Source organism: Tenrec ecaudatus, chromosome 2, assembly GCF_050624435.1.
Source record: "Tenrec ecaudatus isolate mTenEca1 chromosome 2, mTenEca1.hap1, whole genome shotgun sequence".
Taxonomy (NCBI): Eukaryota; Metazoa; Chordata; class Mammalia; order Afrosoricida; family Tenrecidae; genus Tenrec; species Tenrec ecaudatus.
Window position 1 is genome coordinate 327,345 of NC_134531.1, and position 5,626 is coordinate 332,970.

At 45.4% G+C, this 5,626-nt stretch overlaps 1 pseudogene; it reads left to right on the forward strand.

The window, feature by feature from the left end:
- The first annotated feature begins 4,524 nt into the window (after positions 1–4,524).
- LOC142439123 (translation machinery-associated protein 16 pseudogene) lies at positions 4,525–5,062 on the forward strand (annotated as a pseudogene).
- The last annotated feature ends 564 nt before the right edge of the window (positions 5,063–5,626 follow it).

A 5,626-nucleotide genomic window follows, 5' to 3' on the forward strand; every position in this document is an offset into this window, starting at 1 on the left:
CGAGTCTCACTGGATTTATTTCTCTAGGCAACCTGGCCTCACACAGGTATTACCAAGCCAGGTCTGACTTGCAGGGGCCCGTGTACAACAGATCGAAGCACAGTCCTGTCCTCTGTCAATTGTTGTCATGTTTAAGCCCATTTTTGTTGAGGAGATTCCTCTTTATCACAGCAGGGCCTGCTCTTTCATCGTAGCATGTCCCGGGGGAATATTCTGGTTGAATTTCCAAGACAGATTTGTTTGTTCTCCTGGCGATCCAAAGTGCTTTCAATATTCTTCACCAGCATAACAATTCAAATTGAGTCTGCCTCTTTAAAAATTTTTTTATTTCAAATTATTTTATTGGGGGCATGTACAGATGGTTTTATTCCACAAACCCTTTTTGGAATATCCTTCTCAGTCATGCCTGCAGATGAAATGGACAGACAGAACCTGCCCACATCAGAGTCTGCAGGGGCGGGCGCAGACTGAGGACACTGGGCCGTGCCATGTGATGTGTGGTGCGGTGAAGGTCAGCGAGATGCACGGGAAGTTGGGAAGCCGGGAGGGTCTCAGCATGCTGGTTCATGAAAATCCTCCTCAGGAAGTTGCTTGAGGATGTCTGGGAGCAGATGGGGAGAACTAGGGTCCATGAGATTGAGAGAGCTTGGACTCAGACATGAAGGCAGTAGGAAACTACATAAACTTGGATCTCAGAAGCTAAGAGGGCTGGTTCCTAAGGGCAGGAACAAGTAGAACAAGACCATGACAGACAAAACCATGTGCCCGTCACCGGGGGAAGTCCATCTTCATCTGGAGAACAATGGAATCTTCTTGGAGGAGTGCAAACAGATTTTGCTTTGGGAAACTTACATTGCCATCAATGTGGAAGATGAGGTGCCATGGAAGGGCAGCCCGAGTGTAAGGAGAAAAGTGGGAATGAAATTAAGCAATTCAGAGATAAAAATTGGTCTGAGCCTTGGTGAAGTCAACAGGGCAAGCGAGAAGACCTGGGCTTGGAGAGGGAATGGGTGCAGAGAGCAATGCCCTTCTCTCATGTGGTTCTTTGGCAACAGCTGGCATCAAGAAAGGTGACTTTTTACCTTGGTGATTTCTGCTAAGAGATTCATTCAGAGAAGGGCAACTGCTGGTTTGTTAAAGAGACTTGGAGTGGCTTGACCCAAAGGCATTGTTTTTTTAATTTTTTTTTATAGCAAGGCTCAGAGGAACGGGCTCTGAGGGAAAGGTCTAGGTAATGGAAAGTTTTCTGCCTTTCCTGGGTCAAATGTCCCTGTACCTTGCCCTCACGAGGATATGTGTGGCTGCATTCAGGGCTCCCTCAGATCCTCTCAAGATTACTCATGCTGACCTGCACAGCAGATGGAAACGTTGCCTGCTCCTGCACGGCCTCACGGTTTTTCCTCTGCCTGAGGCCTCAGTCAATCCATCTCCTGGAGAGTCGTCCTCTTTTTCACTGGCCCTTTAGAGACTGCTTTCTGCTGACAACATGTCCAATGTACATGTGGCAAAGTCTCGCCATCCTTGCCTTTAAGAGCAGACTAACCTTCCTTCCTCCAGGATACATGGGTTTGTCCTTTTGGCAGTCCATGGTACTTTCAATAGTCTTCTCCAGCACCACAGTTCACATGCATCCATTTGTCTTCCTTGTTCAAAGTAAGGTTGTATTCACCAGTTCTGGGATTAGACACGGATGTCTTTGGAAGACGCCTGTCATCCATTACCATGACTATAACCTGAAACCTTTCCAAGTGCACAACTTACAGTTGCTATTTCCCTCTTGTGCTTCTTAGACCCTCTTCTCAGCCACATTCTGATTCCACAATGGACATACCACCAAGCCATCCACGCACAGTTTGTGGTCACTTTGACGTTCTAATATCTATGTGCTCGCTATATCTCTCCCAAACACGCTGGCATCAAGAGGACTTCCACTCACAGTGACCCTCTAGAACAGAGCAGAGTTGCCTCTATGGATTTATAATGCTGTAACTCTTTATGGTCACAGAAAGCCTTGTCTCTCTCCCAGGAAGAGACTGGTGCCACCCGGTTTCTGTCATCTTTATATGGTACTGAACAAATCATAGACATGAATAAATGTAACTTCATAAAGGTGAAAATTACAGAAAAAAATTTATAGCCACATTCTTATTGGCTCTCTCATTGTGTCTGAGTTATAATTACTGATTCTTCTGCAGCCATAAGCCCAATTTAGCTTCCACAAATATATATATATGCTTATTTCATCAGGCATGGTACAGAATGCTACACTGATAAAATCCACACTTGGTTTTGTGCATTTTACAACCACTTTGAAAATGATAATTTGTTTTATTCAAAATATTATCAATCTTGGAAAAATGTTTTTAAGGGGAAGTATCCTTGCTGAATCATTGCTGGTTCTGTGTTGAGTTCCTGCCTTCCCTGGGAGTGATCTGGGTTGGATTTCCTGGCAACCACCCTCTCTGTCAGTGCAGGAGTTGGTGGCATTTCCTGGCTAAGAGGCACAGGGAAGAAAGACCTGGTGATCTACCTACCAAAGTCTGATGGTGCATTAATAGGTCCAATCAACAACCAACCATGGAACAGCACAAGGCTGGGCAGTGTTTCCTTTTGCTGGGAAACTCATGGGCTGACATGACCTTGAGGGCAACTCACAGCAGCCTGTGACAACAACCAACTGCATCGCAGTGACACCCACAGCATGCGTCCTTGCTGAGGCCCAGCCCATCCTCAGTGGGAGGCTGTTGCACCCGCTGTGTCTCTTCTGCTACTTTTCTGGCTCAGTCCCTGCTGCCTCTTGGGCCCTCCCCCTACCCCCAGGCTTTATGAGGGTACAGGCGAGGGCTAGGGAAGGCGTACCAGAGCACTACCCTCCAGGGTATTAACACCAAGACTGGACATCTCTGACCAATTGTCTGCCTCAGTTTTCACCCACGAGATGGTAATGGGATTCTGGATGAGATATTCAACCAGAGAACGGAATCAGACAACAGGTCTCCCTGCTCTGGGGAGAGCATCACCTGGGTGGAGACGTGGGCTGGCAGGAGCTGCAGGAGCTCATAGAAGCACGGGAAAGATACGAGGTCATGGGCCAGGTTGTGGGCGCCTGCGATGCCACCACATGCTCCTGGCCAAGTCACTTTGTGAGGGCGTGGCTTCTGATCCAGAGGACTTGCAGTGCTGCTAGCTCACTCCAGAAATTAGACCTGCTTTCTGTCCGTGTTTGACTCTCTCTGAGTAGAAAATTACTATTGATTTTTTTATTTCTCCGGATCCAGAATTTGATCCACAAATTCTGTGTAGCTTTCCAGTGTTTAGTAGCTATATTGGTTTTAAAATTAAATTGGCAATGGAAGAAAAAAACATTTAAAATAATATTTATGTTAAGTAATGCCAATTTCTTAAATATTGACAATAAAATAGAAATGGACAGAAAAGTCAAAATCTTCACCAGTGATTGTATCCAGGGGGAAAAAAAGAAAAAGGTTTTATAGTCATACAAATAAATCCCACCTGCTGTTATTGGTCACCACCATCAGGGCAGCTTCATTTCCCAGTCCTTGAGTAAAGAGGAACTACAAAAAGTTCAAGATTGAATGAAAATATAATAGAATTTCCCCATGAATATTTTGAAGCTCCATTCTATAGTAGAAAGGCACATGAAGGTGGTAGATTGAATCTGCACTGGGCGGCTCACCACCACAGGTCAGCAGTTCACCATGGTGTAAAAATGGGGCTCTCTGTCCGTGGAAGATTTGGTTTTGGAAACACCATCTAGGGCTGCTCTGGGTTGGAACCAACTGGATAGTGGCAGGATTGTGTTTTATTTTGTGTGCTAGATGGACTCGCGGCCAGGACCCGCTCCCTCTTCATGACCCTTGGTGTGCTTGCGTCTGTTACAGAAGCTTGTGGGGACATCCGCTTCCTGGACGGCCTCCCTCAGTTTGGTACGGGATGCTCCCTCCACGTTACCAATATGGAAACAGAGCTAAAGCCAGGCAGAGCTTCAGTGCACTGTGAAGAGGTATTGTAATGCTTGCGAGTATTTTGCTAGAGGTGGAAGAACGTGCCAGTGAATCTCTTCTGGCTAAGAGAAAAACTCAAAATATTTCACCATTTCAGAAAAAGGAGATGTCAGTGTCTGCTTTGTCCTCAGTGCAGGTGTGCAGCCAAAACAAATGGGGTTGCAGACTCAGGGGTGAGAGGCTGTATTTCACAGGATGCAGTAGCAGTTTCTAAAGTCTGTGTCTTCCTGGTTAACACAACACTTTCAAGGAAAATGTCAACAAAAGAAAACAGAATCAGGCCGGACCCTTACTGGGATCCCTTCTTGGGACCCACGTGTGTTCAGACGAGTCGGTAAGTGGCCTGTAGCCATTCCAGTGGATTGAAGTGGCCCCAATCTGGAGTCCCAAGATCTGCTGAGCCTACGTTGAGGACAGCCATACACCTAAGCTGCACCGGGACAAAGTAGAGGATGGGAAAATAACCCATCCATCTGTACAGTGGAAAGATGCTCCGATTATGAGAGAGGCCCACAAACAAGACAAAGAGGAAAAGACGAAGAATGAAAAAGATTGGCATCTCAACACTGTTGGTGAAAAGCCATCATGGGTTCAAAATCATCTTGATGCCACAGAGCGGAATCTTCCAAGAGAGATGCTTGAGCATGAAGTGGAAGCTATTTCAGTAGACGCGTCAGTGCGAGGGAGCGGACTGGGCTGTACAAACAGCATCGCAGGCAGACAGGGACAGGGGCACCACTCCCAAGAGACAGTCATCAGGCAGAGGATGGAGAGCGCCACACCCTAGGAAGACCAGGGCCTGGAGGTTCCAGGCATTGTTGATGCAAGTGATCTGAACATGTCCAGGGGGTGGGATTTTGATCTGAAGACAGTGCCGATGATTAAGATGAGGAGAATCTGTGCTAATGATGCAATTCCCAAGAAATGCAAGAGGAAGATGTGACAACTGCAAGCAGAGTCTTAGAGGAGTTGGGACGAAAAGATGAATCAGCGACCCAGAAGAGGAAATGACTCCAGTAACCAAATGTTGTCCTTGAGATGCAAATAAGTAATTTGAGGCATCAAGTTAAGCTTACTGATTATGATAAATAATTGCCTTGCTCATTTTCTTACCTGACAAGAGTTCCATTTGCAGTTTAAAAACAATGCTAGGATTTTACTTAAACAACATAAGGAAGGAAAATGTTGGTTGCTTTACTGTTTGTAGTATGTTGTTAAAACAGGTGCGGTCTGTGAAACCCTGAATTTCTGGGGGCCTAAGTCAATATGAACAAGGATGGAAAATATTTTCTTTTTTCCCTTCTGTTTATTTGGGACTGCTGAACTTGACAGCAGTGGGTTTTAATCTCATCTGTTCAGCATCCATAGCAGCTTGTTTCCTAAAAGGGTCCTGCTGATCTCTCTCAATATTGAATTTCAGCAATAGTGCCCACCAACTCTCCTCTTAAAAATTAACCCTATTTTTGAAACATAATATAGAAGAAAATGTGCTGTAGAAGTCACATTTGATGGACTGTACACTACTCACATTTATTGTTATCTTCTGAATCAGAGTTAAATGGGAACAGACTGTCCCTCATATTTAATCTGTTATTTTTTGG